Source organism: Salvelinus sp. IW2-2015, unplaced genomic scaffold (genome assembly GCF_002910315.2).
Source record: "Salvelinus sp. IW2-2015 unplaced genomic scaffold, ASM291031v2 Un_scaffold16349, whole genome shotgun sequence".
In the NCBI taxonomy this organism is placed as follows: Eukaryota; Metazoa; Chordata; class Actinopteri; order Salmoniformes; family Salmonidae; genus Salvelinus; species Salvelinus sp. IW2-2015.
Window position 1 is genome coordinate 1 of NW_019957546.1, and position 14,783 is coordinate 14,783.

Sequence of the window (14,783 nt, forward strand, 5' to 3'; positions counted from 1 at the left end):
ACCTGACAGAGCTTGAGAGGATCTGCAGAGAAGAATGGGAGAAACTTCCCAAATAATAGCGTCATACCCAAGTAGACTCAAGGCTGTAACCGCTGCCGATGGTGCTTCAACAAAGTACTGAGTAAAGGGTCTGAATACTTTGTTGTTTTTTAAAAATGTGCAAACATTTCTAAAAACCTGTTTTTGCTTTGTCATTATGAGGTATTGTGTGTAGATTGATGAGGGAAAACATTATTTGATCAATTTTAGAATAAGGCTGTAACGTAACAAAATGTGGAAAAGGTGAAAGGGTCTGAATAATTTCCGAATTATTAAATAGTGTATATTCACAAGTGCTCCAATGTATAAATGTTTTGAACGTTTAAAACAATTAAAACTTCATAAACATTTCATAAATGTATTCCTACATTGTTGTGTAACACATGAACTATCAGTGATGAGTTAATTTTGTGTAAAAATAGTGTTATACCGAGTGATGCAATACTAGGTTGGCTATTTTAGCTTGGCTAACATTAGCTAGCTAGCTAAACTAGTACCAAAGCTAGCACAGTATCTGGATCTTCCTCTTTTCCTTTTCAACTGCAGTTTCAGATGAGCAGCACTCAGTGAGTCAGTATTCACCCCACTGAAAAAGTAGCTAGTGTCCTTAAAATGTTCCACTTTAACTACTTTGCAGATATGAAACAAACAGGCAATCGTAATATCAAAAATATGAAATTCGTAGTTTATGCTACAAAACCAACTTCATAAGAGGTTTTAAAAATAGGTTATATTTGACAAAAAAAAATCTGTGACGTATAGAGCAAGGCATTGCTGGCAGAATATATGGATGGAGTTCAATGCATGATTAATATAATTCTCCAATAGATTTCTTGGTAGTCTAAAAAATATTGCTATCAGGTTGTAAATTACAGCTGGCTTGAGACATTGTTTTATGCCTCCACCCATTCGGGATGCACGGTTTCAGTTTCAATGACTCAATATTTTGTACAAAAACATACGACTGTAACTAAGGCTGGGAATGTGTTAGGAATTTTGTTAATAAATAGTTAAAACAAATTCTAGCTTTAGATAAAACTATAACTAATTGAACTCTGCATGCCTGGGGAAAAGAGATTTGTGTTGTGGGTCATAAAATAAGCAGAAAGGGTCGTTAAACTATGGTTGAACTGACCCAACTTAGCCCTGAGGTGTTTAGATAAACTTTTTAGGTATTCCATTATCTTGAGTTGTCTGCTAAAGTGGTAATCAATTATAGTGAGCCTTCAGGATAAATGATTATATGGTGTTTCATGTGAGTGCCCTGTGAGGTTAGAATGAACTTTTGAACCTGTTTTCTATTTGTCAGGACAATGAGACTCATTCTGGAATCTATGACGTCATATATTGTATATAAACCTGTGTTTATAATCAAATGGGAGCGTGCTCCGAGAATAAACACTATTATCTAATTTTAATATGACTATCCTGTCTATTTTATGTTAATAAGTATCTTACAAATTCTTATAAATAGACAGATTGAATTTAATTAATGAGTATATTGTAGGAATTATTTAATTCCACTAACAGAATGTCAAAACAATCAAACTAGCAAGGGCAATGATCCCAAGTCAGTCATAACGTGGCTAATAGGCAAGGTTGGGGAGTAACGGATTACAAAAAAAACAGTAACTGTAATCCGTTACTAGCAAAAATATTGTAATCAGATTAGATACTTTTGAAAAACTAGATGATTACTTTGAGGATTACTTTTAAATTCAGAAAGAATGTTTGCGAGAAAATAAGTATTTGACACTTCTCTGTTTTCTCAATGACACTCAAATCAGCATTGAAAAAAGGCGCAAGTTTAAGTTTGTTCCACCTGAGCGAGGCTTTTGTAGCCTACAGTCCAAGCTGTCTTCCAATGGTGCAAATGCTGTCGGCATTCAAAGATGATCCAACTTGAATAAACGCTTGGAGGTAAGGATGACATCAGTGGTGTAGTCTACGGCGATACGGATATCAGTTATTATTGATATCTACGTAGCGCATTGATGTGAATCATACTGCTGCTCTCTCATTTAGCTATTTGCGCCTTACGGATTGTGGTTGTTGTGGATGGCTGTTCACAAATCTAAATGTGTATTTGAACCCAATAATGGTTGAATTCAAGAAGTTTAAACTGCCTATCAAATCATTGTTTTTGAATCCATTGGACAGCCAGTGAAAAATACGCTCTTGCAACAGCTGCATAGTAGTGCGGATCCCAGCCTATGGAATAAAAGTGGGGCTTTTATTACTCAATCTAATTCATGCTGATAAAAAAAATGCATAGGCCTAATGGACACATGCTCAAACTCACACTTTTGATCGATTTAAAGGGGCAATCTGTAGTTGCTACATCAATTATTTTACTTATAAATGATATATATATATATATACACACACACAGTACCAGTGTGGCGGATGAATCAGAATTAGTTGGGTAACATAGATAATGAAGATGTTTTATTAGCATAATATGCTTATGTGAGACACTTGTCATTAGAATGTATCCTTTTGGACTATAGTGTTGGCGGTTGCACTTTTCCCTAAGCTGGGGCTCAGTCACTTGGGGCCCAGAGAGGGGAGAGGTCCAGCTTGTCTTTCACATGTCCCTGTTGCTATGCAGAATATCAGAAAGGGAAGAGGACAGAATGGAACATTGTCTTCATATGTGAATGTGTCTTTACCTATTCTTAAACCATGTGAAGGGATGGTGTGATTAATGGGGAACCAATTACTCATCTCCACAATGTCTGTGCGCCAGTCACTCCCTCTTTTTCCCATTGGGGGGAGGTGTATGGCAGTGTCTGGAAACATTGTATGTCCTCTCTGATCTTACACTTATCCTGGGATAGTGTATGACCTAGAGGCTCACTCCCCTCAGTGAGCTTGTCCAGGAGTGGGGTCAAGAGGGGGTTTACTTGAGATGGGCGTATCTAGAGTTGATAATTGATATATGCCATTGGATGAGCTAATGGTTCTGTTCTATGCCGTACCAGGGAGAGACAGTTCCCTTTTGGAGTAAGGGGGCCAGACACTGGTCTTTACAATGAAAACTGTTGACACAGCAGTAACCGTCTGCTATGGTTTATAGATATCTTTCTCAAGAAAAAGTATTTCTTTGTGAACTGTTCCTAAGATCTGTGATTCGTCATGTAAGTTGAGAGGGTGTATCTTGGCTATAAAAGATCTTTGTACTTTTCTGTTGGTACTTCTCAACGGTTCATTAGAAATAGTGAATTTTTGAAAGTCAAATGCTATTGCAAAGCTTATTATTATTAAAGATGTAGTTTAAATATAACTAACTGGTGTGTAGTTTGTAACTCTCCTCATTTGGTAAAGCAGAAATATGCGACCACACCAGTCAAAAGTTTGGACACCCCTACTGTTTCAAAGGGTTTTTCTTTATTTTTACTATTTTCTACATTGTAGAATAATAGTGAAGACATCAAAACTATGAAATATCGCATATGGAATAATGTAGTGACCACAAAAGTGCTAAACAAATCAACATATATTTTATATTTGAGATTCTTCAAAGTAGCCACCCTTTGCCTTGATGACAGCTTTGCACACTCTTGTCATTCTCTCAACCAGCTTCATGAGGTAGTCACCTAGAATGAATTTCCATTAACAGGTGTGCCTTGTTAAAAAATGTATTTGTGTAATTTCTTTCCTTCTCAATGCGTTTGAGCCAATCAGTTGTGTTGTGACAAGGTAGGGCTGGTATACAGAAGACAGCCCTATTTGGTAAAAGACCAAGTCCATATTATGGCAAGAACAGCTCAAATAAGCAAAGAGAAACCACAGTCCATCATTACATTAAGACATGAAGGTCAGTCAATGCGGAAAATTTCAAGAACTTTTAAAGTTTCTTCAAGCGCAGCCGCAAAAAACATCAATCGCTATGATGAAACTGGCTCTCATGAGGACCACCACAGGAAAGGAAGACCCAGAGTTACCTCTGCTGCAGAGGATTACTTCATTAGAGTTAACTGCACCTTTTATTATTATTTTACCTTTATTTAACTAGGCAAGTTAGTTAAGAACAAATTCTTATTTTCAATGACGGCCTAGGAACAGTGGGTTAACTGCTTGTTCAGGGGCAGAACGACAGATTTGTACCTTGTCAGCTCGGGGATTTGAACTTGCAACCTAACAGACATATCTCATAATCAACTGTTCAGAGGAGACTGCGTGAATCAGGCCTTCATGGTTGAATTGCTGAAAAGAAACCACTACTCAAGGACACCAACAAGAAGAAAAGACTTGCTTGGGCCAAGAAACACGAGCAATGGACATTAGACTGGTGGAAATCTGTCCATTGGTCTGATGAGTCCAGATTTGAGATTTTGGTTCCAACCGTTGTGTCTTTGTGAGACGCAGAGTAGGTGAACGGATGATCTCTGTCATGGTTCCACCTGTCACCAGAGGGCACAGAGACCATCTTAGATACAATTATGACACTCAGGTGTGTTCTATTACTCATTATGATTTCCCCTTAAAACGAGGAATGTTTTCTGTTTCTCTTTGCAGAAGCTTGAATTGTTTACCATGTGCATTCCTTTCCTGAGTGAGTTTGAGAGTTGGAGTTTGTTGTTTTTTCAAGTGTACTGTGATCCTGCAGCTACCGTTTCTTAGTAAAGTATTATGTTTATCCTTAACCACCGATTCCTTGTCTGTTCTTTTCTCTGCACCTGGGTCCAACCTCACCACGTCATAGCAAGCTTCTGCCCAAACATGGACCCAGCAGAGATCGCCCAGATCAAAAATGTTGTAACCCACCAAGGAGTATCATGGGGGACACACTTCTGAGCCCACAGGAGCGTGACAGGTGCATGTGCGAAGGCTGCTGCCTCTACTGCGGAGGTCTCAACCATCTTCGTGCTACATGCCCAGAGCTGACGGGAAACGCCAGGCCTCGCCAGGACAAGGTGAGACCCTGACAAGCTGTGAAGTTACCCCCCGGCTACCCAGTCACCGTCTGTCACTACCTGCAACCCTCCACTGGGACAACCGTCAGCACCAGATTCAAGCCTTTGTGGACTCCGGGGACGCAGTTCATTTGATTGATCAGAACTTTGCCAGAGAATTACAAATCCCCTACGTGAAATGTCCCATCCCTCTGCAGATTCAAGGCCTCGATGGACGACTGCGTCATAGAACTCCTACCCGGCTCCACACCTCCCTGGGGTCGTCTGTACTCCCTCTCAATCCCTGAAGCAGCAGTCATGGACAATTACATCCGGGAGTCGCTGGAGGCAGGTTTCATTCACCCCTCTACATCCCCAGCTGGTGCAGGCTTCTTCTTCATGGGTAAGAAGGATGGAGGCCTGCATCCTTGCATCGATTACAGAGGGCTGAACCGGATTACGATAAAGAATTGTTACCCCCTACCCCTTATGTCCGCCGCCTTGGAGTTAGCCTTTAACTTCTCACGAGTCAGCAACCCTGATCCGGTAGCACCCCCCAACTCACCCCACTGATTAGCACAGATAGCATAGCGTCACAAGCAACTTGTAGCATCTAAATATCATTAAATCACAAGTCCAAGACACCAGATGAAAGATACAGGTCTTGTGAATAAAGCCACCATTTCAGATTTTTAAAATGTTTTACAGGGAAGACAGAATATGTAAATCTATTAGCTAACCACGTTAGCGGAGGACACGATATTTTTACCAGGCAGATTCGGCTAGGCGCCCACGTCCAGTTCACATGCACAACAGATATGATATAAAATCGTAAATTGGGTCTTACTATGGCTGATCTTTCATCAGAATGTTGATCAAAGTGTCCTTTGTCAAGATGAGTCGTTGGTTCCTTCAGAAATGTTCTTTTCCCACTGCATTTAGCACAGGTCCCGGCCGAGTGGCACGAATTTCTCAAACGTAAATACAATCCGACAACGGTACACCGAAAAACTCCCGGAAAAATTCAAATAATCTGATTAAACTATATTGAAAAAACATACATTACGATGATATGGTCACATGTATCAAACAAAATTCGACACGGAGATAGTTTGCATACATAACGCCAGCAAAACAGTACACCAACGCAGCTCAAATTCGAGCGATTCAGTAAACCGGAAGTTGTCGGTCACGCCAAAGAATTGGGTCCTATTTCACGTCAGTCCCAGATAAACAAAGAATTTCTCCTCTGACGTCATCTTGACAACAGAGGAAGGAGACGAGGTGTGTTTCTGGTCATAGGGGGCACGACCATATATAGGCAGAGCTTTGAAGCCAGCATAACACATCTTGATTTTATGTTCTTGGTCATGGAAAGTGCTGTTGAATGACTTCTGTATCACTCAGAGACAAAATTGAAACGGATTTAGAAACTAGAGATTGTCTTCTTTCCAATGGTATGATTCATATGCATATAGTAAGAGCAATGATTGAATAAGAGGCAGTTTAATCTGTAGAGCAAATAATGCTAAAGCGAAAATATTACCTCCTGTATTCTCAAGAGGTTTTAACACCCCTAGGGGTCACTGAGTATTTAGTCATGCCCTTCAGATTATCGAAGTCACCAGCAGTCTTTCAAGCGTTGGTCAATGACACTCTTAGGGATATGTTGAATCGGTTCGTCTTTGTTTACTTCTACGACATCCTGATCTTCTCCAAATCCCTTCCGGAACACATACTGCACGCCCGCAAAGTCCTTAGACGCCTCCTGCAGAGTCAACTGTCAAGATAAAGAAGTGCGAGTTCCACGTATCCCAAGTTTCCTTCCTGGGTCACATTGTCTCTACCGCAGGAATCAAAATGGATCCCGTAAAGGTTGAGGCGGTCGCCGACTGGCCCCGTCCCACCTCACTCAAGCAGTTCCAGTGGTTCCTCGGGTTTGCCAGTTCTTACGCAACTTTGGTGTGGTGGCAGCGACTCTCACGGTACTAACCCGCAAGTCCCAGACCAGTTTTTACTGGACTCCTGAGGCTGACAGGGCATTCATGGAGCTCAAGGGACGTTTCACCCCCGGACACATCCTCGTTCATCCTGATCCTACTCTTCCCTTTGTGGCAGAGGTGGACACCTCGGACACCAGAGCAGGGGCGGTCCTTTCACAGCTGAACGAGGAGGACAAGAAACTGCACCCATGCGCCGTTCTCGCCAGCGGAACACAACTAAGATGTAGGCAACCGGGAGCTCTTGGCAGTTAAATGGGCCCTTGAGGGATGGAGACACTGGTTGGAGGGGGCACCTCAATCTTCGTGATCTGGACGTACTATAAGAACTTGGTCTCCATTCAAGAAGCCAAGAGATTGAACGCTCGCCAGGCTAGGTGGGCTCTGTTTTTTAACAGGTTTGATTTCACACTAGCCTATCGACTGGAATCCAAGAATCAGAAAGCAGACGCCCTGTCCCGCCAACACAATGTCTCTAACGAGGAGAGAGACTCCGAGCCCATCATCCCCAGCTCCCGCGTTGTGGCCCCTGGGATATGGAGTATTGAGACCACGGTCCGACAATCCGAGACCTGAGAACCTGACCCCGGCGGGGTACCTACGAAAATACTTTACATTCCGCAATCAGCCCATTCCCAAGTACTACAATGGGAACACTCCTCTCAATTAACTGCGCGACAGTGACCAGCTGGGTTGCACCAACCTCTGCCCATCCCCAGCCGGCCCTGGTCCCACCTGTCCGTAGACTTTATCACAGTGTTACCTCCATCCCAAGGGCTTAACACTATCCTGGTGGTCATTGATCGGTTCTCTAAGGCAGCCCATTTCATGGCCTTACCCAAGTTGCCCTCAGCGAAGGAGACCTCTCATCTCATGATTAACCATGTCTTTCGACTACAAGGACTTCCCCAGGACATTGTCTTGGATCGTGGGCCCCAGTTCGCTGCACGGTATTGTAAAGCCTTCTGCTCCCTGCTGGGGGCGTCGGTGAGTCTCTCCTCTGGGTTCCACCCACAGTCGAATGGGTAAACGGCGCGGGCCAACCAGGAGCTGGAGAAGTTCCTCCACTGTTTCGTCTCTACCCAGTCCAGCAACTGGAGCAAGTTCCTCGTCTGGGTGGAATATGCTAACAACACACTGCCGAACTCGTCCAATGGACTCTCGCCGTTTGAGTGTCAGTTTGAGTCCCCTCCGTTTTCTGAACAAGAGGCCGAAGCGGGGGTGCCTCGGCTTTCATTCAATGATGTTGCAGCACCTGGATCAGAGCGCGATCCTCCTTGCTACGCTCCTCTGCCCGACACCAACACCAGGCAAACTGACACCGAAGGCCTCTTCGGGTGTGGCAGTCCACCCGTGATCTTCCCTTAAAGGTGGACTCGCGGAAGCGCACTCCACGCTACATAGGACCATTCAAGATCCCGAGTCGCATCAACCCGGTCACCTATCGTCTCCAGTTTCCCTGGGCTATGAGGGTCTGTCCATCCTTCCATGTCTCCCGTCTGAAGCTGGTGAGGACCAGTCCCTTCGACCCCTCCGCCACCTCGACTTGTTGATGGTCATCCGGCCTACACTGTCCGGTGTCTCTTGGAGGCTCGTCGGGTCCGAGGTACCCTACAGTACCTGGTGGACTGAGAGGGCTTCGGCCCAGAGGAGCGGGCGTGGGTGCCTGCCCGGGACATCCTGGATCCGGGACTTGTTCGGGATTTCATTTTTTTACATTTTTCTGCAAGAATATCTTCAAATCTGAATACTTGGACTTTGATTTAGCTTTCCAAGTATTAGTAGCCATATTATAAGTTCAACATTTGCAAAACAACCAGTTTTCATAACTCTGAATATCCTTATTTTTGTCCAAAATGAAAAGGCATGCTGTCGTACAAGGTTAGTAGCTACATTTTACGACATATACATGGTTTCCGGATACTCCTGTAAAGCCCAGCTCATTGGCTATCTAGCTAGTGCTTATTTGACAAAGATACAGTCGTTGAAGTGATGACCGCCCGCGTCATCGGCGTGCCATGAAGGCGTCGCTCTCTGACCATATATGGTGTCCTATAGGATATACTACACCCCTAATGATATAGTGAAGTCTTGTTACCTTCTAGGATCTCTGAGGAATACATACGAACGTGATTTGACTCGTTGAAACAACGTTTAGGGTGAGATTTTCACAGATTCCTTTCTTTGCAAATTGAACGAGTGGAAATACAAAATCGATCGTACATGCTATATGGACCTTTTTAGGATATGAAAAAAGATTTTATCTAACAAAACGACACCATGTTATCTCTGGGTCCCTTTGGATGATACATTCTGAAATCTTTCTCATGGCTACCCATGTATTTCCATGGAAATATAACGTTTATTTGGAAAGTAATAAATATATAGATATTTTTTAAAAGCATTCATGATTTGCGTAAATGTAATATACTAACTATTACTCTTGTTAAAAATATGAAATAGTATTACATTTGGTGAAGAGCACATTATGACTTGTTTAGGACTTGAGACTTGACTTGATATTTGCCTGTCTTGACTTGGGACTTGACTTGGAACTTGAGTGCTAAGACTTGAGACTTGTAAAACAATGACTTGGTCCCACCTCTGCTCATACGTACCGACATTTGTTGTTTAAAATAAAATCGAAAATCTGCGATGATGACAAAAGACGCTGCATGATTTACAACTGTCCAATTGACGGGATGCCAATCCTTAAGTTTTTTAACCAGCATAGCTACCACAACATTCTGCAGCGATACGCCATCCCATCTGGTTTGAGCTTAGTGGGACTCTCATTTGTTTTTCAACAGGACAATGACCAAAAACACACCTCCAGGCTGTGTAAGGGATATTTGACCAAGAAGGAGAGTGATGGTGCGTCATCAGATGACCTGGCCTCCACAAATCACCCGACCTCAACCCAATTGAGATGGTTTGGGATGAGTTGGACCGCAGAGTGAGGGAAAAGCAGCCAACAAGTGCTCAGCATATGTGGGAACTCCTTCAAGACTGTTGTAAAAGCATTCCTCATGAAGCTGGTTGAGAGAATGCCAAGAGTGTGCAAAGATGTCATCAAGGCAAAGGGTGGCTACTTTGAAGCATCTAAGAAACAAAATATATTTTGATTTGTTTAACACTTTTTTGGTTACTACATGATTCCATATGTGTTCTTTCATAGTTTATGACTTCTATTATTCTACGTTGTAGAAAATAGTAAAAATAAAGAAAAACCCTTGAATGAGTAGGTGTGTCCAAACTTTTGACTGGTACTGTATATATATCCATTGATTTTTGAAGAATATAACTTATAAATGACTCATGAGCTTAGGTCAACTGTCACACTCCATTAGAACCCAAAATATAAGCTTGTGTTTCTTCAATGTCTGTAAACATTGTAAATGTAAACAAACACTGTATAGCCTCAAAACATGGTTGAAACAATAATGTTCATATCGTGAATGGTCAGTCCTTGCATCCATAGCTATGTATATTAATATGAGAGTGGTTACATTTCTCCAGGCCCATCCCTCAGCTTTTTATCAAAACAGAGGCGGGGCAGACGTTTTGTCATTGAATTTGTCCTTTAAACAGCTGCATATTATCAAGATATTAAAGTGTCACCAACAATGAGGTAAACAATAGGCCTATAGCAAATGCAGCATATGACATTCATTTTTCACATGTAAATAGCACTTCAGTAATGCTCAAAGCATGCCATTTCATGAGAGCAGCATTTATTTTTCAACTTGAATCAACCCAACCAGTCCTCCATGACAACAAAATCATAAACAACAGAGTATGGCTGGCTAACAAGTCCTTAGTTTTGTGGTTATGCTCAGGTAAAACAATTTGGCTAATCTGTGTTGTTATGTGTTAATAACATTTAGACTACGTTACCCAGCAGGCTATGCGGGCGCGGGAGATGGTTAAAGAATGCCTTGCATGGCTAAACATGGAGTGTTCATGAAGTATATGTTCATTAAAAGTAGTTAAACCTACGCCCCGGTTTGTCATTATATAAGGAACAAACATAACATGGTGTCAGATTGGTAGTCGCTATGAAGAGACAGAGAAAAGAAAGGAGTAACTCTGCAAATTTCCGCTACGAAAATTGAACATTCTACCACAAGTCAAGTGACGTGAGTAGTCGAAGATGCTAGCTTGCAAGAGCGAGGACAACGAGCCGCAGCAGCGAGAGTGACAGCAGCGAGAGCGAGGCTGCATTGGAATCTGTTGACGAGCAAGTTGATGAGCAACATACTGTGAAGAGAAATTGAAACTGTTCCTGATCTCCGTCATGGATAGGCTTAGTCCTCCTACTCCTATGCAGTTAACAGGCAATTTAGCTGACAATTGGAAACGTTTCAAGCAGAGATTCAATATCTACCTAGCAGCCAGTGATGCAGGGGGAGATGATGACAAATTGAAAGCTTCCATTTTTCTGCATGTTATTGGAGAGGATGCATTGGACATTTACAATAGCTTTCAGCAAGACGAGGCAAACTTGACATTGACTGTGCTAATGGCAAAATTTGAGGAGTACTTTGTACCAAGCCAGAACGTCACGTTTGAGAGATACAAGTTTTTCTCTCATGATCAGAAACAGGGAGTCAGTTTTGACCAGTATTTGGCTGAGCTGAACACACTGAGCAAAACGTGTGAATTCGAAAATCTGAAAGACTCACTAGTGAAGGACAGGATAGTCTGTGGCATACTTGATAATGGACTCAAGGAGAGATTGCTGTGTGAGAAAGATTTAACTTTGGATAAAGCAGTGAATATGTGTCGAGCAGCTGAAACCACCAGAGCACAAGCTAAAGAGCTGTGCAGGGATGAGACGTCAGTGTATGCAATAAAAAGAGAGGAGCAATACACACAACGCCTTACAAAACAAAAACAAGCAAAAGAGAGAAATCAAAACACTACATGTGGAAAATGTGGATTTATCCACAAGCCAAAAAAAATGCCCTGCATATGGCAAATCATGTAACAACTGTGGGAAAAATAATAATTTCTCAAAATGCTGCAAAGGCTGAGGCTACAAAGAAAAAGGTTCACACAGTCGGGGAGATGGAAGAATTCTTTGTTGATTCTGTGGAAATATGCAATGCAGTAAATGCTGAATGGATTGTGCCATTGACTGTGAATGAAACTGTAATACCATTCAAGCTTGATACTGGAGCACAGGTAAACCTGTTATCGCTGGATGACTACAAAACACTGAAGGTGAAGAGCAAAATACACCCGGTGAAAATTAAGGTTACTGGTTATACTGGGGAGAACATACCAGTCAAAGGTAGCTGCATAGTAACTTTACAGCATAAAGGAAAACAGTTCAGAGCACAGCTGCTGATTGTGGAAAAGAGTGTACAGCCTATTCTAGGAATCATTGCATGTGAAAAGCTCAATTTGTTGAAAAGAGTGTATGTAGTGACATCACAGACTGAAAATGACCAAGAATCACTACTGGCTGAGTATGAGGATGTGTTTGAGGGTCTTGGATGTTTACCAGGAGAACACAAAATATGTACTGATGACAAAATTACTCCAGTTGTGCATGCATGCAGAAAAGTTCCATTTGCACTGAGGAAAAAGCTCAAAGAGGAACTCGGACGCATGGAAAAGATGGACGTCATCACAAAAATGGATGAACCTACAGACTGGGTAAGCTCACTGGTTATTGTGGGGAAAAAGAACGGCGATCTCAGGATATGTCTAGACCCGAGAGATCTCAACAAAGCAATCAAGAGAGAGCTTTTCAAGTTGCCAACCAGAGAAGAGATAATGTCGCAGTTTGCTGGAGCAAAGTGGTTCAGTAAGCTTGATGCCTCATCAGGATTCTGGCAAATGAAGCTAGATGATGCAAGCTCAAGGCTATGCACATTCAACACACCTGAGGGCAGGTACAGATTTCTTCGTCTACCATATGGGATTCTCTCAGCGCCCGAGGTCTACCACAAGACAATCCACATGATCTTCGAGCACATTCCAGGAGTGGAGACTATGATGGATGACATCATCGTCTGGGGGTCCACAAAAGAAGAACACGATGCGAGAGTGAGACAAGTGCTGGACCTGACACGGAAAGTCAGCCTAAAACTAAACAAGGACAAATGCGAGTTTGGTGTGAAAACACTTACCTTCGTGGGAAATGTACTTTCAGAGGACGGAGTCAAACCAGACCCGAGGAAAACATCAGCCATCAACAACATGGAGCGCCCGAAGAACAAGGACGACGTGAGACGCTTCATGGGCATGATCACCTACCTTGCAAAGTTCATACCTCAACTGTCAGCACAGTCCGCTCCACTCAGATGTCTTCTGGAACAGAGAAATGAATGGGAATGGTCCCATGAACAGGAAAACTGCTTCAAAAACCTAAAGAAGACAATCACAGAAGAGCCAGTGCTCAGGTTCTATGATCCAGAGAAAAGCACAAGGATTTCTGCAGACGRGTCACAGTTTGGCCTGGGAGCAGTTCTTCTGCAACAGCATGACGACACATGGCAACCCGTCGCTTATGCYTCCAGAGCCTTGACASGCGCAGAGACAAGGTATGCACAAATAGAGAAAGAACTACTGGRAAGCACATACGKTTGCGAAAGGTTTCACCAATARGTCTARGGACGAGATTTCGAAGTAGAAACCGACCACAAACCATTGGTGTCAATCATGTCTAAGCCACTGAATGATTGTCCAATGAGAATCCAGAGAATGTTGATCAGATTGCAAAAGTATGATGTGAAGATGATCTATACCCCGGGAAAGTTCATGTTCGCCGCCGACACTCTTTCTCGAGCAGTCGACAAGAAGGAGAGCTTCGACACACAGAAAAACACAGATTCAGGCCTACGTCGACATGATCGTAGCATCACTTCCTGTGTCTTCTGAGAGAATGGAGCAGATCAAAAGAGAGACCACAGCTGACCAAACAATGACAGAGTTGAAAGAAACAACACTGATAGGATGGCCTGCACAGAAAAACAACTGTCCAAGGAGAATACAGGATTACTGGATGTGCAGAGCAGAGCTCACCGTTGTGGATGACATAGTGTTCAAAGGCAACAAGATTGTCATTCCCATGACACTATGCAAAGAAATGCTACAGAAAATACATGAGGGCCACTTGGGTGAGGAAAAATGCAAACGACGAGCACGAGAAGTAATGTACTGGCCAAGAATGAACCAGGAAATCAGCCAGACCACTGCTTCATGTGAACTGTGTTTGACCTACAGGCCAAAGCAGCAAGCAGATGGCTCATCCAGTACCCAACAGACCCTACTACAAAATTGTCAAAGGTCTGATGAAAAAGGCACAAGATGGAAAGGAGGATTTCCTAAAAAATCTTATCTACCGCAGCAGAACAGACTTTCACCTGCACAAATGTTGATGGGACGTCGCATCAGAACCAACCTACCCATCCATGAGGACTTGCTAACACCCAGAGGTGCTCACAAAGTCAAACTTGCAAAAGAAAAACAGAAAGACAAACAAAAACAGCGACACGACAAAAGTGCAAGACACTTACCTGGACTGAATGTTTTGTTAATGTGAATAGAAAAAGAGCCACAATAGAGTATTGTTGGACAGACTATATTTAGTTGAAAGACTATTTTATTTTTAAGGGAAAAAAATTGGGGGAAAGAAATGTGTGTTATTGAAAATTGCATGTTATGCAGGTTGAGTAAACAAATGTGATGTGACATGTGTAGTTACATAGAAAAGTCGTTTTCTTTTAAAGGAAAGAAGATGTGTTGTTATGTGTTAATAACATTTAGACTACGTTACCCAGCAGGCTATGCGGGCGCGGGAGATGGTTAAAGAATGCCTTGCATGGCTAAACAT